Source organism: Molossus molossus, unplaced genomic scaffold, assembly GCF_014108415.1.
Source record: "Molossus molossus isolate mMolMol1 unplaced genomic scaffold, mMolMol1.p scaffold_m16_p_5, whole genome shotgun sequence".
In the NCBI taxonomy this organism is placed as follows: domain Eukaryota; kingdom Metazoa; phylum Chordata; class Mammalia; order Chiroptera; family Molossidae; genus Molossus; species Molossus molossus.
In genome coordinates, this window is record NW_023425388.1 from 60,095,974 (window position 1) to 60,122,512 (window position 26,539).

The 26,539-nt window shown below is 45.2% G+C and overlaps 1 long non-coding RNA gene across 2 annotated transcripts; it reads right to left on the reverse strand.

The window, feature by feature from the left end:
* Nucleotides 1-2,057: 2,057 nt before the first annotated feature.
* On the reverse strand, nucleotides 2,058-8,152 carry LOC118617868. Of its 2 annotated transcripts, none has more exons than XR_004956858.1 (6): nucleotides 8,041-8,152; nucleotides 6,013-6,088; nucleotides 5,852-5,911; nucleotides 5,698-5,751; nucleotides 5,329-5,444; nucleotides 2,058-2,378 (listed from the first exon to the last, which is right to left on the reverse strand). It is a non-coding gene; the product is annotated as an uncharacterized LOC118617868 (long non-coding RNA). The 2 variants fall into 2 exon arrangements; XR_004956857.1 differs by lacking the exon at nucleotides 8,041-8,152 and adding an exon at nucleotides 7,223-7,287.
* Between the last annotated feature and the right edge of the window lie 18,387 nt (nucleotides 8,153-26,539).

The window sequence follows — 26,539 nt, forward strand, 5'->3', positions numbered from 1 at the left end:
TTTATTGTTTTATTGCTGCCATTTTACTCGGTAACCTTTAGTCTATTTATCGTGTTTATTTTACTTCTCTTTTCATCTTTCCCTAGTAGCGGGTCCTGTTGGCAAGCAGAGGGGAGGAGGGCTGGCCCAGCAGGGAGGAGCTGAAGGCCAGGCAAGCTCTGCTGGGCCTTCCTGCTACTGCTGCAGGTGGCCTGGGAGAAGTCCTTGATCTTGAACCCAGACAGTTAGGGTCTGTGGGTGGCCCTATTTTCAAAGTCAGCTCCCCATGATTCTGGTCTCTTTAGCTGAGGAAGTCTGTGAGCCCAGGAGACCTTCCTGAGGGCTGCTCAGGTCCCGCTTAACAAAGCCTCCAGCCCCCAGACGCCATAGGAAATGGGGCATGAGCAGGGGGCTGTCAACAGAGGCAGGCTCCACCAAGGATGGCATGGATGGTGGGATACAGGGGACAAAAGGAACAAGGCAGAGTTACATGTTTCAGCAGGGAGAACTCTCTCAAAGTGCCTGCAGAAAAATGCAAGTAGCCAGATCAAGTGTGGTACATGATGCCATCTATTTGAAAACACACAAACACAATACTGTATATTTTGTATGGGTTTACATGTAAATAAAGGAATGGAAATGTCTCTATTTTTTAAAGTTCAAATCCATAAACAGTAACCCTTGAGGAGGTGAAGATGTGGACAAGGATTAAAAGTGATGTGCAGCCCTGGCCTATTTGGCTCAGTGGTTAGAGCGTTGACCCACAGACTAATGAGACCTGGGTTCGATTCCGGCCAAGGGCACATACCTCGGTTGTGGTTTGTCCCCAGCCCTAGGATCGGGGTCACGCAGAAGGCAACCAGTTGATGTGTCCCTCTCACATTGATGTCTCTCTCTCTCTCTCTCTCTCTCTCTCTTCCTCCCTCCTAATCTGTCTGAAGATGAATGAAAAAATGTCCTCGGGTGAGGATAAAAAAAAAAGTGATATGCAAAGAAATTTTAGGTTGATCAGTAATGTTCTAATATTTTGAAGAAAATTCATTTACGTATATAATTAAACTTTTTAAAAAAATCTCAGTTGTTTTGTGTGAAGGCAAAGTATAGGGCTTGGAGTTCGAGAGTGTGGACTGAAGTTATGTTCCACCTCTCAGCCCTACCTACTTGTGGGGCTGCTATTAACTGCCTGCCTTCAGTTATTGCTTGGGTGAAATGGGCATAATAAAAATAGTGACACAATGGAATATTACTTGGCTGTAAAAAAAGAATGAAATCTTACTGTTTGGGGCAACATGGATGGATCTAGAGGGTATTTTGCTATATGAAATGAGTCAAACAGAGAAATGCCATTTGATTTCCCTTAAATATGGAATCTAAGGAACAAAATATACAAGGAAACCAAAACAGAAGTAAACTAAGAGATATAGAGAACAAACACAGGGTTGCCAGATGGGAGGAGGGTTGGGCTAGAAAAAATGTAAGGGAACTGAGAAGTACAGATTGGTAGTTACAAAATAATCACGAGGATATAAAGTACAGCCTAGGGGATAAAGTCAATAATATTGTAATAACTATTTTTTAAAACATTTGTTTTTGAAAACAGATTAGAGTCTCTATAAAGACAAGCTCAATATAAAATCCAAGATCTCTCCCCAAGGACAGAGAAAAGAGAGTGATTGTGAAGGAGCCACCTTGAGTTTCTGGACAGTAGGTCATGTCACAGACTAACATTACTTTCTTTGTTCACAGGGGAAAGGAAGGGAAAGAAGCAAACATTATTGATGCTTTTATTGTGCCCCAGGCTCTGGGTGTACTCAGATCTCACAACACCCTGAGAGTTAGGTTTCTCATTCTGCAGTGGCAGAAAACTAAAACATGTTCAGTGATGTTAAGAAACATGCCTCAGGGGGACATTGAAGATCTGGATTTCCCTCGGGATTCATCCAAATCACAAGCAGCTCATAGCAGGAGCAGGAGCAGTAACAATGGCAACTGCTACTGCTACCCTGGGATGTCATTTCATCTTTATAAGGATGATAAGGTTTAGTGCTCACATTTTACAAGTAAAGAAAATGGGATGCTAGAGAGGTTGAGTAAGCTAGCCAAAAGTCACAGGTCTGCCTCATTCCAAAGCCTAAGCTTTTAACCATGCCACTGTATGGCCTCCTTCCTCCATGTACCCTCTCCCCACCCCCAAGATTTTGGCCTTCTGCCCAGGGGGAGATTCCATCAGAATCTCTGAAAAGTGGGAAGGGAGAGAGCAGCCATATACAGCTCCTGGTGGCAACTACTGCTCCAGATTGGGTTGGTAGATCGGCTTGACTGGTTTATGGAGTGGGGTGTATAGACTCCCAGGCCGTCCGGATTGTAGCCAGTCTTTCAATAGAAATGCTCTGCAGAACCTGCATCAAGAAGGAGACATGGGAGATGAAAACTGATACCGCTTATATGGTAGGTTGAATTGTGCCCCGCCAAAAGATACTGACGTCCTCACCCCTCCCACCTGTGAATGAATGTGACCTTATTAGGAAATAGGGTCTTCGCATTTGTACCCTAGTTACGATGAAGTCATACTGGATCAAGATGAGCCCTAAACCAATAACCAGTGCCCTCATAAGAGGAAAACTGGACAAAGAGACTCAAGGAAGACGCACAGAGGGAAGAATGCCATGTGAAGATGAAGGCAGAGATGGAGTGGTGTAGCTATAATCCCAGGAACATCAAGGACTGCCAGCAGCCACCAAAAGTTATGAAGAGGCAAGGAAAGATTCTCTGTAGAGTCTTTGGAGGAAGCGTGGCCCTGCTGACACTTTGTTGGGATCTCTAGCCTCCAGAACTGTGAGAGAATGAATTTCTGTTATTTTAAGCCATTCAGATCTTGGTAGTGTATTCTGGTAGCCGTAGGAAACTAAACAATCTGGTTGCTTCATAGCTGATTGGGCAATCACAACATATCATGTGGACTTGGGTAGTGGGGCAGAGGGCCCTTGACCCTAATTTATTCTATTTTCTTCTTGGATCAATCAAATAGGTGGATTGTGCAAAACCTGGAGAGATGGTTAGTACTGAAAACAGGATCTATATTCAAAAACACCTCAGTGAGCTTCAATGGTGGACCAAATTTATAAGTTGAAATTTAACAAGGACAAAGTCCTTTGTTTAGGTCCAAAGAACCAATAGCATGAATGCAGAATGAGGAACCCCTGGCTTAATGACGCTCATATAATAAAAAGTGTTTAGCGGAGCTGAGTACGAGCCAACAATGCACTGCAGTCACTGTCAAGGAGAAATGAGACGAGCACCCCATGGGCCAACAGGCTGATTAGACCACACACCTGGAGCTTCATTCAGCTCTGGGTACCACATTTTAGTATTTTGACACTACTCAGCATCTAGGGAAAGAGAGCCAGGAAAGAGTGGAGTCCAGAAACGTATGCAAGGAAAGCTAGGGGATCTAAGCTTGTTTCCTCAGAGATTAGAAGATGTGGAAACATGAAACATGTCTCAATACAGAATGGCTCTCATGCCCTGGCCGGTTTTGCTCAGTGGTTAGAGCATCCGCCTGCAGTCCAGAATGGCTCTCATGAAGCAGAGGGAATGGGCCAATTGTGTAGTGGTCAGAAGGTTCCTACCCAGTAGCTCCCACACCAATGAGGGTAACCAGCAGTCTCAGTCTTCAGGCAAGGGCACAACTATTGGTTTTGCAGCATTTATCCTCACTTTTTCTAATAACAGCACCCAGATTTTTTTTGCGAGGCCATTCCACCCCGACTTTGTCCATGGTTCCAGGGGTGGGCATATGACTCAGGCTTTGCCAATCAGAGTGCTGTATCCCTTTGGCCATAGCAATCCATCCAGGGATGGGCATGTGACCCAGGCCAGATCAATGAGTGTCTATCCCAGGCATTCTGTTGCAATTACCAAGCAAAGACCCTTTCCTTCCACTAGGATCACAAAGCTAGTAAGATAGAAACCTGGAGGTAAATCTTGGAGGCCAGCTTGCCAAGGTGTGAGAGGAGCCTGCTTGAGAATGAAGTCAAAAATAGAAAATAGAGCCCTGGCCGGTTTGGCTCAGCGGTTAGAGCGTCGGCCTGCGGTCCTGAGAGACCCGGGTTCGGTTCCCGCTAAGGGCATGTACCTCGGTTGCAGTTTGTCCCCGGCCCCGGTCGGTTGTGCGGGTGGCAGCCACTCGATGTGTTCCTTTCACATCGATGTTTCTCTCTCTCTCTCTGTTCCTCTCTCTCCCTCCCACTCTACCTGAACAAAAAATGGAAAAATGTCCTCGGGTGAGGATTGAAAAAAAAAAAGAAAATAGAGCTAAGTAATGGAGAGAGAAAGATCTCTGCTGGTGCCATGGGAACACCTGGATCCAGCCATGATGACTGAAGCTTGTTTGTGACATGACACATTTCAATCTCCTTTTGTGCTTTCACCAGTTTTGAGTTGAGGCTTAATACTTTGCAATCAAGTGTCCCAATGTATACATCCACCTGCATGCTGTTTGATGAAGATGTCATATGGAAGGAATTTTAATGGTTACCATTTATTGAATAACTTCTATATGTAGAAATATGGTATATTTTAAGGTTAATTTTTAATAGAGGAATGCTTGCACATAGTTTAATGAGTTAAATAGTTCTGTAAGACTTGCTATGAAAAATAACTATCTCTTGCAACTCAGACCCCAGAGGCAACCACTTTCAACTTTTTTAGCTGATTCTTTAGTTCTTTTTTTTGCTCTCCCTGTGTCCCCACCACACAGGTTTAGCCAATCAATCTTTTCTTTTCCCCTTCCTTCCAATTTAGTTATGTTGTAATTTTGTTTAGATCAACATTTTGATTTTGAAAACTCTATTCACAGCTCAGGTACTATACTATAATTACTTTTTCCTGCACATTTTGTTTTTACTAGAGTTAGTAATTGTCTTACTTTTTTCATTTGCTTAGTATTCTGTATATTAGTTGCTAATTCAAACTCAAAATCTCCCCCATTTGTGTATAAATCTCTAGTCAATATGCTAAAAAAATATTAGGGGTTCTATCAGCGATCTGATCCGCTCCAGTCTGGACTTGTCCCTTCCAGGCCTCCACCACAGCTGTTGTCTGGGGATTTCCCCTCACCGTCAGCTAGAGTCCCTCTGCTCCTTACTTTATGGGCTCTTGGTTCCTGGATCTCATTTCTTCTTTCTTTAAAAAAAAAATCTGTATCTTTATTGATTTTAGAGAGAGAGGAAGGGAAAGGGAGAAAGAGATAGAAACATCAATGAGAAAGAAAATCAACTGGCTGCCTCCTGCAACCCTCCCACCCCCCACCCTCTACCCCCCGGGATGTGCCCTGACTGGGAATCGAACCTGTGACCTCCTGGTGCATGGGTCGATACTCAACCACTGAACCACACTGGTTGGGCTCATTTCTTCTTTCTTGATTTATAGTCTTGTTTTGGCACAGCACTTCCTCAAGTAGCTTCCTGAGAAAATGGGTGCATTATAGGTAAATTTTTGAGATCTCCACTGAAATGTTTCCTGCTCACACTTAATTGCAGTAGGTTGGATGTCATTTCCCTCAGAATTTTGAAGGTCTTGTTTCATTGTGTTCTAGCTTCCAGCATTGATGTTGAGAGAAGGCTGATGTCATGCTAATTCTGGATCCATTGTATGAAACCTTTCTTTGGTTTTGTTTTACTTTTGCTTCTTCAAAACTTGTAGGATCTTTTCACTTACCTATTGAGTTGTTCCAGCAGATCTCAAGATGAATAAGTCAGTCCCCAAGAAGCTCTCAGACCAAAAGAGAAGACATGTGTATTGGTTATCTATTGCTGTGTAACAAATTGCCCCAAAAGTTAGAGGATTAAACAACAAACATCTGTTATCTCACAGTTTCTATGAGTCAGGAATCTGGGCTCAGCTTAGCCAGGTGCCTCTAACACAGAGTCTCCTACAACAAAACCAATCAAGGACAACTGGGTTGCAGTCAACTCAGAGGCTTAACTGGGGGGAGGATCTGCTTCCAGCTCACTCATGTAGCAGTTGACCCACCTCAAGTCCTTACTGACTGTTGGCTAGAGACATCTGTTCCTGGGCCTTTCCACAGGACTACTCCAGAATGAGGGCCCTGATTGAGAGAGAGAGAGAGAGAGAGACCCCCAAATAAAAAGCCATCTTTTTGTAATAAATCTCAGAAGTGACATCTCTTAACTTCTGTTGTATTCTTGTCATTAGAAGGGAGTCAATTGGTCCAGGCCACACACATGACCTCCTGGAGGCTGCTGGGTGGATTTGAGGGAGGGTTCAAGAATCCCATGTAGCCCTGGTCATGAGGGCACCAGACAAGAGAAATACCAAGAAGCAGGGATCATTGTGTGTCATCCATGGAGACTGCCAACCACAATAGGCAAGTGGGTAATTAGAGCACGTGTGGCAAGTACTAAGCTAGGCAAGTGCGGGCCATCTCAGGAGCTGGGGGGAGGGGGGATGCCAGTCTCTGCCTGAGGAGATCAGTGAGGGTTTCCCAGCAGAAGCAGCTTTGGTCTGAGACTTGGATGAATAGGCGGTATCCCAAGTAGACAGAGGGTATAAGATCATCCAAGGCAGGAAAAAAATAAAGTGCAAAAGCCAGGCGTATGAAAAGGCCTGATGGATGAGCATGGAGCAGAAGGTAATATCCAAGGCTGGAGTGGACGAGGCCAGCTCCTGAAGGTCTTCCCTGCTCTCCCAAGGAGTTGGTGCTTTATCTTGGAGGCTCTGGAGAGCCATGACTAGTTTTCAGGGAATGAGATGACCAGGTTTGTGTTTTTATACACCCTCTAGCTGCTGGCTAAGTGGAGGAGGACCAGAGGAGTAGAATGGAGGCAGGGGACCCGTGAGGAGGCCGTGGGTAGTGTCCAGGCGAATCTGGGGTGAGGTCAATGTGACCAATGGGACTGCTACAGTGTCAGTGAAAAGGGGTTCAGCCTCTCTGTGAGCCATGTGAGTGGAGAGAAAGGAGGGAGAAGGAAATGGGTGTGAATGGAGAGAGATGCCACGCAACCCAGAGCAAGTGAGGTCCATGGAAGCCTGTTGACTGGCTAGCAAAAGGTGAGCAGGCAGGGTCTTGCTCCTGAGTTATGGGAAAGTTGGCAGGGTTGGGGGGTAACCTTGGGAGCTGAGGAAGAAAGGTCAGGGTAGAGATGTCAGCCACTACTTTGGGTCCCTGCTTTGACCCCAGGAGATCCATATCTAAGTCCTATTCATTGTTCTTCCTCCATACCTCTTAGATGTCTTCCCATCTGTGCCTTGCAGCCAAGACTCAGCTCCAGACCCACGGCTTAGAACTCTACATGGGATTCTTTTTTTTTTTTTTTTCCCAATCTTCATCTGAGGACATTTTTCCATTTTTTGTTCAGATAGAGTGGGAGGGAGAGAGAGGGAGAGAGAGAGAAACATCGACGTGAAAGGGACACATTGAATGGCTGCCACCCGCACAACCAACCAGGCCCGGGGAAAAACTGCAACCGAGGTGCATGCCCTTAGCGGGAACCGAACCCGGGTCTCTCTGGACCGCAGGCCGAAGCTCTAACCGCTGAGCCAGACCGGCCAGGGCTACATGGGATTCTTAAACCCTCCCTCAAATCCACCCAGCAGCCTCCAGAGCTAGGCCTCCCTTTGGACATCTGAAGTTCATGGAAAACTTTAAGGCCTTGAACTGCCTATAGCTGATCTACCAGCCTCATCATGCTCTTCTCCTTTATGAGACTGTGGGCAAATGAGTCACTTTTCAGTCTTCTGTCTATAAAATGAGGAGGTTGGACCAGCTGCTCTGCGCAGTGCCTGCCAGCACTGGCTTGCTGGGATTCTTTCTCCTATTCACCTCTCTGGATTCTGGGGGCTCCAGGCTATTTCAACAATGTGCATTCCAGCTGCCCTGATGGCCATCTGCAATCTCTCCTTCCCTGTGCTCAGGCCTGCCCCAGACTGCTGTAGAGGCTGAAATGAACTCAGCTCCTTATCTTAATTCTGCAAACCCTTTTTGAGGTTTGGTCTTATTCCCAGAAGAGCACTTAGGCCCTAGGCACGAGGTGTCCTAACCTGGGATCTGCCCAGTGCACCATGAATCATCAGCCAGACAGAGTCTTCTGGAAGTCATATACAGTAGTCCATTCCTCACTCCAGGCAGGACTTCATTCATCAGAGATAATCTTTAAACAGATACAAAAGAAAACTTCAGACCAGCCAGTGTGGCTCAGTGGTTGAGCATCGACCCATGCACCAAGAGGTCGCTGGTTTGATACGCAGTCAGGGCACATGCCCAGGTTGTGGACCAAATCCCCAGCATGGGGCATGCAGGAGGTAGCCAATCGATGTTCTCTCTCATCGATGTTTCTATCTCTTCCTCTCACTTCCTCTCTCTCTAAAATCAATGAAGTAATAATGAAACAAAAGAAAACTTCACAGTCTTACATAACGTTCATATTTCGCAGTTCTTCCGTGGTGAGGTTCTTTCTTAGATCTAGCCTAACTCCCTTAGGAAGACTTGAAACAGAGCAGAGCTACATTCTAAGGGCACCTGGATAGAAAACTCAGACTTGGTCTTGCCCCACTCAGCTTTCCTTCTCCAGAGTGGGGCTCAGGCCTCTGCTTCCTTTTACCTCCTGCCCTCTCTGCTAGGCTCAGCCCACAGCTACCTGGGCTGCAGTTGACCTTAGCACCCATAGGTCCTGAAAATGTCATGTAACTGGTCTTGAGCAGACACTCTGGTTCCACAAGTACAGCCTGCAAGTTAAAAATTGTTCTAAAAATGCAGTGCAGTTGCCTAAACACACAGTCCTAGGGGAGGAGGCCTGGGGACAGAGCCACAGTCAGCAGAGGATGTTTTTCACACGGGAACCTTGGGCCCAGTGCTCTGACCCCAAGGGAAACATCAAACTCAGGGACCAGTGGCACATGCCTGCTCCCAGAAATAGGTGTTGTGACCTAACACCCACTGAGGCCTCCCTCTGCCTCCAGTGATAAAGCTGCTCCGGACCTTCCTCCATAATCCCGTCCAGTCCCCGCGTGTGTTAGAGTCTTGCTTGTGTGTGTGTGTGTGTGTGTGTGTGTGTGTGTGTGTGTGTTTTATTTTATTCTCACCCGAGGACATTTTTCCATTTTTTGTTCAGGTAGAGTGGGAGGAAGAAAGGAACAGAGAGAGAGAGAAACATCGACGTGAAAGGGACACATCAAGTGGCTGCCACCTGCACGACCAACCAGGGCCGGGGACAAACTGCAACCGAGGTACATGCCCTTAGCGGGAACTGAACCCGGGTCTCTCTGGACCGCAGGCCGACGCTCTAACCACTGAACCAAACTGGCCAGAGCATGTTTGTGTGTCTTGTTTCATTTCAATACTTCCAGTCACCTTTAACTTTCTTCTACTTCTTCTTTTCTGGCCCCTTCTCTTCTTTTTTCCTTCTTTTGTCTAACCCTTGCCTCCATTTCCCTCTACCCACTAAGTCAGCAATTTTCCACCAGTGTGCTGCAAGAATTTTTAAAACATGCAATACCTGACTATTTAGTCAAGAGCACTGACCTCTTTTCCCTTAGATTGTCAAATAAAAATGATAACAGCCAACACAACAGTAGCCATCTGGTGTGAATGCCCTGTCTTAAACTGTTAATACATAGGTCACACCCTGGCTGGTTTGGCTCAGTGGTTAGAGCATCGGCCCGCGGACCAGAGAGTCCCGGGTTTGGTTCCCGCTAAGGGTATGTACCTCGGTTGCAGTTTGTCCCCGGCCCCGGTTAGGGTCATGTGGGTGGCAACCACTCGATGTGTCTCTCTCACATCAATGTTTCTCTTTCTCTCTTCCTCCATCTCTCCCTCCTGCTCTATCTGAAGATAAATGCAAAAATGTCCTCGGGTGGGGACTGATAAATAAATAAATAAACAAACAAACAAACAAATAAAATGTTAACAATGACTTAGTTTTTCATTTGACAGTGATTTGAGTGGTCAGGCACTGCTGATGTAAGAGCAGTGAACCAAACAGACAAAAGTCCTGATAGACTTGTATCCCAGCTGGAGAGGGATGAGCCAAGTTACCCAGATGAAATAAGAGCATGGTTTGTATGGTAGATAGCAATAACATGCTAAGGAGAAGAAACGAAAATCAGGAATGAGAAATACAAAATGAGAGGTAGGGAGTTGGGGTTGGAATTTTAGGTAAGAGAGCCTGGAAGAGCTCCTGCAAAGATAAAGCTTTCACATGATCTCACTTATTTGTGAAATGTAATGAAAAAAACAAACAAAAAACTGATATACAAAATAGACCTAGAGGCTTGGCAGTAGGGAACAGACTAAAAAACCTCAGAGGGAAGGGGCTGGGGGCAGAAAGAGATAAATGAAAATTTATATGCATATATGCATAACCAATGGACACAGACAATAGTGCGGTAAAGGCAGGGGCAGAGCAGGCGCAGGGAGGAGGGGGTCAATGAGGGAGAAAAGAAAGGAAGGACATCTGTAATTCTTTCAACAATAAAGATAAAATTTTTAAAATATTATGCCCTGGCGAGTTTGGCTCAGCAGTTAGAGCATCAGCCCTCAGACCAAAGGGTCTCGAGTTTGATTCCTGGTCAAGGGGACATACCTGGGTTGCAGGTTGTTTCTCTCTCTCTCCCTCTCCCTTTCTCCCTCCTACTCTCACTAAAATCAATGGAAAAAAATATCCTCAGATGAGGATTAACCAAAAAAAAGTATAATTTTAGAAAAGATAAAGGAAAGTCGACAGACTGGAGAAAAATCTTGCAGCAAATAAGAAAAAAGATTATGTTTATAAATAGCTGATCAAGAGTGATAATGAGCAAGGAACAGGAACTAAATTTTATTCACCAGGAATTTAAATAGTAAATAAATACCATGATGCACCAGATTAAGGTAACAAGGTTCAGCCACATTAACAACACTAAAGCTCCCTGCAGAGTGGGTGAGACTGTGCTCTATACTCATATAAAGTATAAATTGTTATGCTGGGGAGCAATGTAGCCATACTGAATTAAAAAGCTATAAACAAATATATGTTTTTCTTTAACAGCAAAGAGAAGCAAACTAAATATCCAGCAATAAGAAAATGAGTAAATAAATGATGGTTCATCAACTTAGAAGATCAAGCTGTCGTTAAAAATTCTTTATCTGAAGACTACAGGATTGTGACGAAACATTTATAATAAAAATGTTAAATGATAGCCTGGCCGGTGTGGCTCACGGTTGAGTGTCGATCCATGCACCAAGAGGTCACCGGTTCAATTCCTAGTCAGGGCACATGTCCAGGTTGTGGGCCCAATCCCCAGTGGGGGGCATGCAGGAAGCAGCCAATCGATGTTTTCTCTCATGGATATTTCAACCTCTCTCTCCCTCTCCTTCCTTTCTCTCTAAAAGTCAATAAGGAAAAAAAAAATTTTAATGTTAAATGACATGCAAAATACAAAATAGATCATTGTAACTTCAGTGATATAAAACATGTATGTATTTGGACAAACAAGAAAAACTAGACAGAAAAATATATATATCATTGGGCTAGAATGCTGAGCTCATAGGTGATTTTTTCTTTTCTTTAAAATTCCCTTTAATGTCTTTATATTGTTTTTACAATCAGTCTTTATAAAGAGAAATCAGGATATGGGTAAACATTTGGAATAATGTGGAAAATATGCCCACACGCTGTCTTCTCTCTTGAAGTCTTGCCCAGGCCTCCAGCCTCCTGCCCAGCCCTGGCTTCCCCACACCTTGGGAGAGTCCTAACGGGAGCCAGCCAGGTAAACGCCATTTCACTCAGCCACTAGCAGGCTCTGGCACATCAGGCACAGTAAGGCTGGCTGTTCCCCTTTGCTGAGCCCTCCTCCCTGCCAAGCTCTTACATACTTTATCTTCATTTAATTCTCACAGCTCAGTGAAATAGGTGCTATTATCTTCATTTTCTAGATTTAAAACTGACTCATAGAGTTGGGTAACTTGTCCAAGGTCACAGAGTGAATAAACATCAGAGCCAAATTCAAGCCTCTGTTCTTAACCTCTGTGCTGTGCTGCTGTCCTGGTTCGCAGGGCAGCTCTGCCAGGAGGCTTGCGGACAGTGGAGTGAGCTCCCCAAGATCTCTGGGCTCCTACTCATTCTTAGGTTACAAGGTGAGGCACCCGAGAGAGGAACCCACCTCCCTGGATCTGGGCTCAGAGCAGTGCAGAGGGTGATGGGGCTATCACCTCCACCGACTCATTTGTTCGTTAGTTCGTTCCTTCCTTCGTCCATCCATCCATCCATCCATCCATCCATCCATCCATCCATCCATCCATCCATCCATTCATCCCATACATGTCTACTGAGCTGTCTCTATGTGCCGGGCACTGTGCTACTCTGGGATATGCATAATAAAACAAGGTCCCCATCTAACAAAGGGAGGAAGACACATCAACAGAGAAGTATAATGAAATGTTCTCTCCATTCAAATGTCACCTCTTCAGAGAAGATGCACTGGGCCATTTTATCTAACGCATCTCTTCACATCCAATCACTCTCATTACTCTGTTGGTTCTTCATATAAGTTGTCTTATATTCTGTTAGTATTTATAAGTTCTGAAATTCTGTTAGTATTTATAAGTTCTATGAAGATGAGGATTTTACTCATTCGCCTCTATATTTCCCAGAGCTTAGCACAGAATAAATGCTTTATGCATATTTACTGTTTACTGAGTTATCTGAATGAATGAATGTGTTGCAGGTACCACATGGAGAGCTGAGCTGAGCTGAGCAGGGAGAGAGGGCAATGATTTCAAAGGGAGGAGAAGGGGCAGAGAAGTCACATGTGGGCAGTTTGGGAAAGGGAGGGAAATGTACTTCTTTGGAAAGAAGTCACAAACATACTCAAACCCAGAAGAGAGGTGGGTAGGGGACATAAAGAGTGGTTCGTGCTTTAGATTTCACCTGTTTTAGAGACATACTTTAAAAGATTGCATTCTCTTCAAACTAGTAGTTTATCTCCTATGATTTAAACTAGTAGTTTATCTCCTGTGATTAGGCTTGAGCAGATAATGACAAGATGAGGGCAAAGATGAGTACAGGAATGTTCATCACAGCCCAGCTGGTGTGACTTAGTGGTTGAGTGTTGACTCATGCACTGAGAGGTCGCTGGTTCAGTTCCTGGTCAAGGTACATGCTTGGGTTGCAGGCTTAATCCCCAGTAGGGGGCTTGCAGGAGGCAGCCAATCAGTGCTTCTCTCTCATTGATGTTTCGATCTATGTTTCCCTCTCCCTCTCTCTCTAAAAACTCAATGAAAACATTTAAAAAAAAAAAAAGAATATTCGGCCCTGGCCGATTTGGTTCAGCGGTTAGAGCGTTGGCCCATGGTCCAGAGAGACCCGGGTTCAGTTTCCGCTAAGGGCACGTACCTCGGTTACAGTTTGTCCCCGGTCCCAGTTGGGGTTGTGCAGGAGGCAGCCACTCGATGTGTCCGTTTCAGGTCAATGTTTCTCTCTCTCTCTCTCTCTCTCTCTCTCTCTCTCTCTCTCTCTCTCTATCTTCCTCTCTCTCCCTCCCACTCTATCTGAACAAAAATGGAAAAATGTCCTCGAGTGAGGATTAAAAAAAAGAATGTTGGCCTGGCCGGTGTGGCTCAGTGGTTGAGCGTCGACCCATGAGGTCGTGGGTTTGATTCCCAGTCAGGGCACACACCCGGGTTGTTGGCCCCTCCTGTTGGTGGGGCATGCAGGAGGCAGCCAATCAATGCTCTCTCTCATCAATGTTTTTATCTCTCTCTCCTTCTCCCTTCTTCTCTCTCTAAAATCAAAAAAGAAAAAAAATTTAAAAAACAAAACAAAAAACGAATGTTCAACGCAGCATTGTTGATAATGACAAGAAGCTGTAAAAGCCTGACCAACCAGAAGGGAATAGTTAAATGATGATTGAGTCTTATGATAGAATAGTATGTACTCATTAAAATGCATATGTAGCCCTGGCCAGTTTGGCTCAGCTGTTAGAGCGTCAGCCTGAGGTCCACAGAGACCCAGGTTCTGTTCCCGCTAAGGGCATGTACCTTGGCTGCAGTTTGTCCCCGGCCCTGGTTGGGTCATGTGGGTGGCAACCACTCAATGTGTCCCTTTCTTTTTTTTTTTTTTTTTATCCTCACCTGAGGACATTTTTCCATTTTTTGTACAGACAGAGTGGGAGGGAGAGAGAGGAAGAGAGAGAGAGGGAAACATCGATGTGAAAGGGACACATCGAGTGGCTGCCACCCGCACGACCAACCAGGGCCGGGGACAAACTGCAACCGAGGTACATGTCCTTAGCGGGAACCGAACCCGGGTCTCTCCGGACCACAAGCGGACGCTCTAACCGCTGAGCCAAACCGGCCAGGGCTCAATATGTCCCTTTCACATCGATGTTTCTCTCTCTTCCTCTCTCTCTTTTCTGCTCTATCTGAATAAAAAGTGGAAAAATGTCCTCGGGTAAGAATAAAAAAACAAATAAAATGCATATGTAGACCTACACATTTATAGACTTGAAAAGGTATTCAAGATGGAGATTTCATGATAAAACACATTACCAAACAGTATGTTTGATATTATTTCATTTTAACTATTATCTGTGTATAAGTTAAAAATGCATTGGTCATCTGCCCTGGCTGGTGTGGCTCAGTTGGTGGAGCATTGTCCTGTGCACTGAAAGGTTGCTGGTTCGATTGCCAGTCAGGGCACATGCCTGGGTCAGGCTTGATCCCTGGTAGAGAGCATGCAGGAGGCAGGTGATGATGTTCCACTCTCACACAGATGCTTCTCTCTCTCTCCTTTTCTCTCTCTCTAAAAATCAATTTAAAAATCTTTGAAAAACTATTGGTCATCTCGTTGGTGGGCCTACAGGTGATTTTTGTCCTCTTTTGTTTGTTTTTCCCTTTAAAACTTCTGCAATAAATATAAATGACTTTGATAATACAAATGAAAAGAAAATAAGGGCTAGGCTGTCCTCTGGAGACGGGAGTTAGGCAGTATGACCTGACGGGTGTGAGTTGAGTACAGACAAGAGTGCCCGCGATTCCAGGCAGCAGTATCCACGGAGGAGGAACCTCATTCCCCACCATCTTCAAAGGAAACAAAATCCTCCTGAACATGAAGGTATTGAAACCCAGTCAACTAACTCTAATCAGCTTAGTGTTCATTCAATACACTCGAGGCTTACTTAGCCTTCGAGGTGCAGGAATGATGGGATTAGAATGTGAAGCTGATTTCAGGGCCACAGGGTCTGTTCCAGGGGTGGCAGTGTGCAGTGGAGCTCAACCGCCCCACCCCAGGCCTCCAAGCAAGTGCCAGCCCTCTAGGCACTGGGCTGTCTGACCCTCACAGACACTGAGGGGTGGCAGAGTTCCTCCCTAGGGAGCCCCTGTCCCATTATTCCTCATTCGGGGAGTTCTCCCTTACACCAAATTAAGTTTTCTGCCACCATAATTATAAACATAATGTGTTCATTGTTTTCCTCTGAGTATAGAATCCTTGAGAGATATAAAACTGTATTTACTTGGAATATATGAATTATAAGGAAGAAAAATATCCCTGATAAACCCATGCTCTGGAAATATAACCACTCCTTTTTCAGTAGGTTTCTTTTTTCCTGAACCTCAGTTCATACTGACAGGCATAATTGGCATGACCCTGTGTCCCCTGTGGGGTCCCGATCTCTCCATTTACCATCAAGCATGCAGTCCTAGCAAAAGGCTTCGCAGGCTCCTCCCTTCGGCGTAACTCTCCTGGCAGGGCTCGGCCCACACGGAGAGACCGCAGACTGGATACCCTCCCCTCGGCGTGAGCTGTCTTGAAAACCCTCAAGGAAGACTTCCTTGGCTGCGGACAAAACTCTCATGGGAAGAGCTCTCGGGGGGCAGGGCATCAGGTTGGGATGAAGATGATGAAAGCCCCTACTACCATGTGTTTCTGATTGTTAAGACAGAACCAGCCCTGGACGGTTTGGCTCAGCGGTTAGAGTATTGGCCCACAGACCAGAGAGACCCGGGTTCGGTTCCTGCTAAGGGCACACACCTTGATTGCAGTTTGTTCCCTGCCCCGGTTGAGGTCATGTGGGTGGCAGCCAGTCGAGGTGTCTCTCTCACATCGATGTTTCTCTCTCTTATTCCCTCTTTCCCTCCCACTCTATCTGAACATAAATGTAAATAATAATAATAATAATAATGTCCTTGGGTGAACCAAAAAGTGAGCTCACATCCCAAATGCTCCCCTGGGCCTATCCACTACTGACCCTATCCCCTACATCAGCTTGCAGCTTTTAGATTCTGATAGGGGCCAGGCCATCCTGTTTACTCTCAGTCAGAGGAGCTTATCGCAGAGGTAACTGCATTCTCCAAAGCCACACTTCCAGGTATTCATTCATTTATTTATTTAGTATTTATACCACACCTACTTCCAAAACTTATTTGAAGTGACTCACAATAAAAGCCACACGTACAACAGAACCATTTGAAAGTTAATCAATGTCCAGACAGTCAAATGTTTCAAGATGTTCAGACCGTGGGAGTAATTTTGTCTTTTCAGGACAAAAGTGGTCTTTGACTGCACTTAAGAGGGTCAGGTCTTGAGTGTGGACATTTAAAAGTGCCTGGTCAGGTTGAATAGTTAAAATTGGAGCATCTGTTAGGGTACTAGGCCCAGGGGGTCGGAAAGGACAGCCACCAGCAGTCCGAGAACAAGTGTACTAGTCAAAAGCCCATTTTCTCCTACCCACTTTCTTCCTTCTTGGAGGCTGAGGTGTGACGATGTGATGCTTGAAGCTAAAGTCATTATGTTGTGGCCATGAGGCAAGACATACCCAACATGTAAGGATGACAGAAGGAGAGGGGCCTAGGTTCTTGACAGAATTGAGCTGCTGAGGGACTTCCGGTCAAGAAGGCAGGTCAAGAAGACAGCAGAGGTAAACGTGGTATCGCATCCTCCCACAACCACATCAAAGTTACAACTAAACTACAGAACAACCATCATACAAAACCGCCTGAAATCAAGCTGAATGGAAGTCCTACAACTACGGAATTAAAGCAGCAGCCACATCCGGACTGGTTGGAGGGGCAGAGGTGGACGGGCTGGTCCCACACCCACGTGTGGCGGATAAAAATCAGGGGGATACTTCGGCTGGAAGGTCCTCCCTGAGGACTGAGGGGTCCCCGTCCCACACCAGGCACCCCGCTCAGGGTTCCAGTGCCAAGAAGAAAAGTCCCCATAAGTTCTGGCTAGAAAAACCAGCGGGAACTGAGGCTCAGGGAGGCTGAGGCGGCTGGAGCCCCAGGCAGCTCCTCTTAAAGGGCCCACGCATGGACTTACTGGACTCTCTCCCTCTAAGCTCAGAGGGGAGGCAGCTTGAGGGGCACCAGAGACATACAGGGAAGAACTGAGCTGTTTGGCATTGGAGCGAGGGCTGGAGAGGGGGCTTTCTCCGGGACAAACGTGCTGTCAGAGGCCTCTGTTCCTTTGGTGAGCCTTCCCTGAGGTGGCAGACAGTCACCATATCTGGGACTCCAGCAACCTGGCTCACACTGGTAGCCCCACCCTGGTGATTCCCTGAGGACCTGCCCCACCCAACTTTCAGGCCCACCCAAGCTGTTGCCAGTTGCTTAACTATAGGATTGGCCTGTCTTGGATCCTGCTTTAGGTTTTCCTAAATTCTTTCAAACTAGCAGCATCTGGTCTCAGCGAGCCCCATACCTCTTGTTAAGTAATACATAGAAACAAACACAGGGAGGCAGCCAAAATGAGGAGACAAAGAAACAGGTCCCAAACGAAAGAACAGAAAAAATCTCCAGGAAAAGAACTAGGCGAAATGGAGATAGGCAATCTAAACAGATGCTGAGTTCAAAATACGGCTTATAAGGATGCTCAATGAACATAGTGAGAACCTCAGCGAACTTAGTGAGGGCCTCAAGAGCATAAAAAAGGACCAGTCAGAAATGAAGGATACACAGTCAGAAATGAAGGAGGCACTAACTGAAATAAAGAATAATTTACACAAATTCAGTAGTAGAGTAGGTAAAACCAAGAAGCAAACCATTGATTTGGAATCTAAGGAAGCAAAAAACACCCAATCAGAACAGCAAAAAGAAAAAAGAAGCCAAAAACATGAGGATAGTGTAAGGAGCCTCTGGGACAACTTCAAGCGTGCCAACATTCGCATCTTGGGTGTGCCAGAAGGAGAAGAGAGAGAACAAGAAATCAAAAACCTATTGGAAACAATAATGGCAGAAAACTTCCCTAACTTGGTGAAGGAAACAGACATACAAGTCCAGGAAGCACAGAGAGTCCCAAACAAGATGAACCCCAAGAGGCCCACACGAAGACACATCATCATCAAAATGCAAAAGGTTCAAGACAAAGAGAGACTCTTAAAAGCAGCAAGAGAATAGCAGTTAGTTACCTACAAGGGACTTCCCATAAGACTGTCAGCTGATTTCTCAAAAGAAACTTTGCAGGCCAGAAGGGAGTGGCAAGAAATATTCACAGTGATGAAAAGCAAGAACCTCCAACCAAGATTACTCTATCCTGCAAAGCTGTCATTTAGAATCGATGGCCATATAAAGAGTTTCCCAGACAAGAAGAAGTTAAAGGAGTTCATCACCACCAAACCGTTATTATATGAAATGTTGAAGGGTCTTTTTGAAGAAAAAGATAAAATATATGAACAAACAAAATGGCAATGAATACGTATCTATCAGCAATGGAATCTCCAAACAAAATGAACAGGCAGAACAGAAACATTCTCATAGATACAGAGAACATTTGGTTGGTTGCCAGATGGGAGGGGGTTGGGGAAATGGGTGAAAAAGGTGAAGGGATTAAGAAGTAAAAACTGGCCCTGGCCGGTTTGGCTCAGCGGTTGGAGCTTTGGCCTGCAGACCAGAGAGTCCCAGGTTCAGTTCCCACTAGAGGCATGTACCAAAAAAAGAAAAAGAAGTACAAATTGGTTGCTAGACTGACAAACCTCAAAGGGAAGCGGGTTGGGGGATGGGAGGAAATAAGCCAAAGAACTTATATGCATAACCAATGGACACAGACAACAGCGTGGGAAAAGGCGGGAGGGGGATGGGAGTGAGGAGGAGGGGGTCAATGGGGGAAAATGAGGAAATTCTGTCATACATTTAACAATAAAGATAAAAAAATATATATATTTAAATGTTTTTCTCTAAAAAAAAAAAAAAAAGAGTTGAGCTGCTGAATCAACCCGGAAGAGTCCACCATCAGTTGTCTGAGAGAGGATGAAATGTTGCTGTTGTTGAAGCCACTATTAGACAGGTATTCTGTTACTTGTCACTGAACGCATCCAAACTGATCAGATGAAAGCTCCTTCCAATGAGCAGGAGATACAGTAGAGAACAGAGAATGAATGATTTTACTCTTTTGGGTCATAAAAGGTTTCTCAGAAAACACCCCTGAGAAGGGTCTTGAAGGATAAATAGGAGTTTGCTAGGCAGTCAGGGGAAAGAAGAGCCTGTCAGGCAGTAGGATGGCACATGGAAAGACATAGAGGCAAGAAGGAGGATGCAGGTTAAAGGGGCCACTCACAGAGAGCTGAGAGGTGAGACCGTATCAGGAGGAACATAAATAGAACACTAGGAACCTGGAGCTAGGATAAGAAGTTGCCCAGCTGGTGTGGCTCAGTGGTTGAGCATCAACCCATGCACCATGAGGTCACCGGTTCAATTCCCAGTCAGGACACATGCCCAGGTTGTGGGTCAGATCCCCAGTGGGGAGCATGCAGGCGGCAGCCAATCAATGTTCTCTCTCATCAATGTTTCTATCTCTCTCTCCCTTCCTCTCTCTAAAATCAATAAAGGAAAAGAAGTTTAAAAAAAAAAAAAAGCGTGGCCATGGTTGAGTGGGCAATAGAGAGCTGGTGAGGGAATGTAAGCCAGGGCTGGAAGTGGGAGCTGGTGGAAGTCAAGCAGGTTACAAAATATCCAGGTGACTGGACTCCAGTGAGGAAGTTCCAGTGTTGGGAATAAATCAAAGGGACCCGGATCACGGAGAGGGAGCCAGCGTCAGTATCAAAACTTTTTCACCAAAGAATTTCTTACGTTTGTTTCAGGCTTTCTCTCTGGACTCCTTTTTTGTGGGAACCCATCACCCTGATGGTGAGAACAGTCAATTGTACAGAAAATCAACCGCTAATGGGAAAATCCTGACAAAGATCCGGAGCCCTCAAAAAGAACAGGCTGCATGCTAGCGCTTCAGAGAATCTGGCCCAAACAAGGAAAACTAACCCCCAGAAGCGATGTGAGCTGACCAGGCCACACAGCTACCTGGAGGACTGACCCTCAGTTAGCCTGGTCCTTGGACTAGCGCTCAGCCCCAGCACCCCTCAGCTACTCTCATAGCTACAGATGGCCACGGATCAAACAGAGAACAAATGAGAAAACCCTGGGCCCAACAGGATGACACAGCCCTGCCTCCCCCAAACAAAGAGAAGCCATATCAACAATGTTTGAAGCATATTAATAGCTCCTGTCCCCCACTGTGAGGAAGTTAAAGATAAAATTCCTTAAGCCGGACTGATTACTTTTAATACCCTTTCAGATTCCTAAGAAACTAAACTTTTATTTTAAAAAAGATATAAATGAGCTTTGAAGTTGTTTGGAGATAAAAGGTACTTTATGAGCCAAGGCGACGACCCTACACCAGAAAGAAGGTGTAGGATTCAATTTGAGGTCAGGGCACAGGCCTAGGCTGCAGGTTTCTTCCCAGGTCTGCACACGTATGGGAGGCAACCGATCAATGTTTCTCTCTCTCTCTCCTTCTTTTTTCTTCTCTCTCTAAAAACATCAATAAAAACGTATTTTAAAAAATAAAATAAAGAGATGTGGTAATGCTCGAAATGGCATTGCAATACATTTTTCTGATACAGTGGGTTCTTTCCCTGGTATGGAAATAATGCTTTGTGGCTTAGACAAAGACTGGAAGAATGGCAAAATGTCAGCAGAGACTCATGGGAGGAAGTTATCATCCATGTCTCTGGATCAACTTCCTCTCACGAAATTCCCAGCAAGAGCCCCACAAGCATGTGCCATGTGGATTCTGAAAAACAGGAGCTTTCCCTTCCTGACCTCCTGGCTTCCTATCAGCTGCCATCCTGGGAGACGAGCCTGGATGTCCCGTCTCCATCACACGTCTGATCTGTGCTCTGTCTGGGGCCCCGGAGCCAAGGTAGCAGTTAGAGTGCGGACTGCAAGGGGACAAGAGAGGAAGAGCATTTGCTTGAGCTTTGGCTCTGGGCCTCCTGTGATCCACCCGAAGCTCCAGGCCAAGCTACAGACCCTACTCTGGGTTCTACTGATCCTACCCATCTCTCTGAGCCCTTAACTGTGAGAGGGATAATGTGGATAGGGCTTCCCTTCACGCTGGGGACCATGGGCACGAGGACTGCATGGCCTGTGGGGGCCAGGGCTGCTTGGATCATTTACAATAAGCTAATTTTCCCCTCAGTGTTTTGGGGAGGAACCAAAGTTCCTTGACCTAAGCTCTCATTACACAAAAAAACGACTCCTCAAAAAAGCCCTAGAATGAAAGGGACATGGTGACTTTACTTTTGGAATAAAAAGTTTGGACACAGGATCAGAGAAGAACGGGCGTATTTGTGGTGTGAATGGGGCTGTCTCTGCTCATTCCACGGAGGTCACCTGTTCCAACCTCCACAGGGCACCACTCTCCGTGCGCCCCCAGCCACTGAGCACTGAGCTTCGTATTGAAAAGCCCCACAGGGAAGGATTCCTGACTCCACAGTCCCAGCAGGAAGGGGGCACTTTTGTTTCTGGTTGTTCCGCGGAGAAGTGCCCCCTGGAGCCTGGGGCTTTCTCACCTGGCCTGGTCCCTGTTGTCTCAGCCATTAGGACTTAAACTGGCCTCGTTCACGCCATTCTTATTGTGGGTGGTTAGTCCCTTGGCTTTCATGTTAGTAGTTTTATTTTTATCCTCACCTGAGGACATTTTTTCGTTTTTTGTTCCGATAGAGTGGGAGGGAGAGAGAGAAAGAGAGAGAGAGAGAGAAACATCGACGTGAAAGGGCCACATCGAGTGGTTGCCACCCGCACGACCAACCAGGGCCGGGGACAAACTGCAACCAAGGTACGTGCCCTTAGTGGGAACCGAACCCAGGTCTCTCTGGACCGCAGGCCCACACTCTAACCGCTGAGCCAAACCGGCCAGGGCTCATGTTTATAGTTTTATCTTGACATCTCTAAGTGTGATTATGAACAAAAGAGACAATTTCAAAATGGACCAAGAATGTGGGGGAATTCCTCTCAGAAGGTAAACGTGTTCAGAGCAAGAGTTTCTGGTTTCTATGTTGCAGAGTCAGGGCCTAGTGAGTGTTAGATGTTGTTTCTCCTGTTTAAAAATACAAGGTGGGCGTGGGCTCTCTCTGAAGCACGCCTGTGCCCTTCTTCCCTCTCAGGCAAGCATCTTCATTTCTCTCCTGAACACTAAGCGTCCCCATGAGACTTGCAACCAGGGGAGCAACAGGTGGTGGCAGCTCGTCCTGGGCTAACCCCCTGAACCTGTCTCCAAGGCCCCCTTTTCTCTGACTTTCCAGTGAGCTAATAGCAGCTCCGCCTCGGCTCCTTCTGTCACTGTGATTTTACCTCTCAGTGAGTCCACGCACCTGCCTTGGCTCCCATGACGTTCCGCGGGAGCCAGAGCAGAGCACTGTTCCTCCTGTTGCTTCTTCTACCCTAAGTCCTTCCTTTGTTTCACTGGCCCAGCTGTAATAAGTGTACTCTCAAAATAAAAATAAATAAATGCATAAATAATAAAACATAGAAATGTAAGGTGGGTATCTACCACTAAGGAGTATTTTTGCTGATGAGAGAGGTTCACAGTCTTGGGGATCACTTCTTCCAGGAAGGTGTTAATGTTGAGATGGTTTCTCCTCACAGGTGTCCTCCCCCAGAACCCAGTTACCCTATCATGTCACCCCACCCAGGCTGGGCCCGCTAGTGGCTCTCTGCAGGGACTCATTGTGGGAGGTGTTGTTTGAGTCAGAGCCAGTGAAAGGGGAGAATAGGAGCACAAATTCGGAAGTTACATCATGGGCTAGTTAAGAGGCAGCCTACTGGACAAGTTCCATCCATCAGTACTGCCTGCCCCTTCCCTCCACAGCCAAGGTCAGCTAACTACAGCCACGTGTTCTGGGAACAATTCTGTTTTAGATCAAGAGGATTTAAGATGCTGAATTTGGCCTGGGCCAAATTCAGTGGTTAGAGTGTTGGCCCGCAGAACAATGAGTCACAGGTTCAATTCCGGTCAAGGGCACGTACCTCAGTTTTGGTTGATCCCCGGCCCTGGTCAGGGTTGTGCAGGAGGCAACTAATTGATGTGAGAAAGACACATCATTTCTCTCTCTCCCTTCCTCTCACTCTATCTAAAGATAAATGGGAAAATATCCTCGGGTGAGGATTAAAAAAAAAAAGATGCTGAATTAGATTCTTGTTGTTTTTTTTTTTAATCCTCACTTTTCCATTTTTTGTTCAGGTAGAGTGGGAGGGAGAGAGAGGAACAGAGAGAAACATCGACGTGAAAGGGACACATCGGGTGGCTGCCACCCGCACGACCCAACCAGGGCCGGGAAAAACTGCAACTGAGGTACGTGCCCTTAGCGGGCGGGCACCAAACCCGGGTCCCTCTGGACCGCAGGCCAACCCTCTAACCACTGAGCCAAACCGACCAGGGCTGAATTAGATTCTCATCCTGCTCTGACACTAGTATTTATTTACAATAATTAGAATCATTAGCCATTTGTTGTGCTCTTTCTGTGTGTCAGGTGTTTTCACATTGTATTGTCATTTAAAGCTCCTCAGAAGAAACTTTTTTTTTTCCCTTGGTGAATCCTTACCCGAGGATATTTTCCATTGATATTTAGATAGAGTGGAAGGGAGGGAAAGAGAGAGAAACAAGCCCTGGCCAGTTTGGCTCAGCGGTTAGAGCATTGGCCTGCGGTCCAGAGAGACCTGGATTCAGTTCCCACTAAGGGCATGTACCTCGGTTGCAGTTTGTCCCCGGCCCTAGTTGGTCGTGCGGGTGGTAGCCACCCGATGTGTCTCTTTCATGTCGATGTTTCCCTCTCTCTCTCTCTCTCTCCCTCTCTCTCCTCCCACTCTATCTGAACAAAAAAATGGAAAAATGTCCTCTGGTGGGGATAAAAAAAAAAAAGAGAGAGAGAAACAAGATGTGAGAGAGACACATCGATTGGTTGCCTCCTGCAAGAGCCCTGACTGGGGCTGAGGATGGAACTCACAACCCAGGTTCGTGCCCTTGATCAGGAATCAAACCTGCGACCCTCTGGTGCAAGGGCCAACCCTCTAACCACTGAGCCATGAGGGCCTGGGCACTTTATGCAATCTTTTGACAAAAACAAAGTCTTAATTTTAATAGAATAAAATGTATCAATATTTTATTTTAGATTTGAACTTTTTATAGCTTATTTTTTAAAAATCATTTGCCCTGGCCAGTTTGGCTTATTGGTTAGAGCATCGGCCCGCGGACCAAGGAGTTGCGGGTTCAATTCCTGTCAAGGGCACATAGCTTGGTTGAGGTTCCATCCTGGCCCTGGTCAGAGTCGTGCGGGAGGCAACCAGTTGATGTGTCTCTCTCACATTGATGTTTCTCTCTCTCTCTCCCTCCCACTCTATCTGAAAATAAATAGAAAAATATCCTGGGGTGAGGGTTAAAAAGAACACATTTCCAATTCCAAAGTCATAAGATGTTTTTCTGTACTGTTTTCTAATTTGGTCTTTCACATTTATGTCTTTAATCATATATATATGATTTATATATATATTATAATGATATAATTATATAATATAATACATAATTACAGCATGATGTACGGTAGGGTACTTGTTCTTTCTAGTTTACTAAGTTACAGACAATGTGTGTGCTATCTAAACTCATACAGGAACTACACAAACAAAGGTACTTTTTCCATTCAATTTTACAAGATTTTATCCAGTATCCATTGTGGGCATATCTAGAAGTAGGTCCTTTATGGGGGTTGGGGAAGATTATGGATTGTTAAAATTTTGAATAATTAATTTATTGTTAAATGAAAACACCATATATTTTCTAGCTTCCTGAGTCATTGTTTTCACAAATAAAGAGGCGTATATGGGTTCTGCTGGTTGTTGGGGATTCCCACACTCACTTCCTTTTAAATGAATCTGTAAAAAAGGGTATAATGTGGTGAGCCTATGGTTCTTGCTCACATTCTGTTTCGTTACTTCTCTTTCTCCACAGACATATGCTATGGTCCAGAAGTTTTTTTTGTTTTTTTTTTAATCCTCACCTGAGGACATTTTTCCATTTTTTTGTACAGATAGAGTGGGAGGGAGAGAGAGGAAGAGAGAGAGAGAAGGAAACATTGATGTGAAAGGGACACATTGAGTGGCTGCCAACCAGGGCCGGGGACAAACTGCAACCGAGGTACATGCCCTTAGCGGGAACCGAACCCGGGTCTCTGCGGACCGCAGGCGGACACTCTAACCGCTGAGCCAAACCGGCCAGGGCCAGAAGTTTTTTTTAAGATCTTACAATCATCCTCACTCTTTCACAAATAGAGATAAATGTTTATTAACAAGTATGGTACCATGTGGCTAAATGCTTCAAAAACTAGATATGAACATGGTTAAAATCAGATGGGCCATATTTGGGTTGTTAGGTCCAAGTAATTGGCTCACCACAGCCTACCATGGCTACTTTAGAAAAACCACCCAAAACTGATAGTCTATTACATTTCGTTTGTAGAACAGAGATAGTTAGGGGTTTTTTTTTTTCTTTCTTATGCACTATAAAAAGGTCTTTTTGTTTTTAAGTCACTATTGGGTAGGTTTAAGCAGAAGCTTCCAGAAGGCCTTTACAGCCAGATGCCTAATGCGACAAAAATGGCACTTTTAAAAAATGCACTAAATAAATAACTTTCTATATACATATATAATATGTATGTATAGTATATCACAATGGGGAAAAACATACTACAAAAGGCTATACAATGAAAAACAAATTTCTTCCTGGCCCACTCGCTAGAGTTAATCACTATCAATAATATTTTAGGTGTCCTTTCAGAAATTATTTTAAGTATATATAAGCAAACTATTTATATTTCCTCTTTTATTTTATTTATTTATTTTTATCCTCACCTGAGGATATTTTCCTATTTATCTTCAGGTAGAGAGAGAAACATCGATGTGAGAGGGACACATGGACCAGTTGCCTCCCACACAGCCCCAACCAAGGCCAAGGACGAACCGCAACCTTGGCTGGAATAAAACCCGGGACTCACTGGTCTGTGAGTCGACGCTCTACTGCTGAGCCAAACCGGCCAGGAATATATTTCTTCTTTTATAACAAAAGTAAAATTATATTAGCTATGCTATTTTTCAGCTTACTCTCTTTTATTGTCATATCATTTACATTAAATAAAATTAACTGGTCTTAATTGCTCAATTGGACAAGTTTTGACTATGATATACACCCAGGTAACCATCACTCAAAACTAGATATATAACATTTCCCAACCCCGAGGGTTT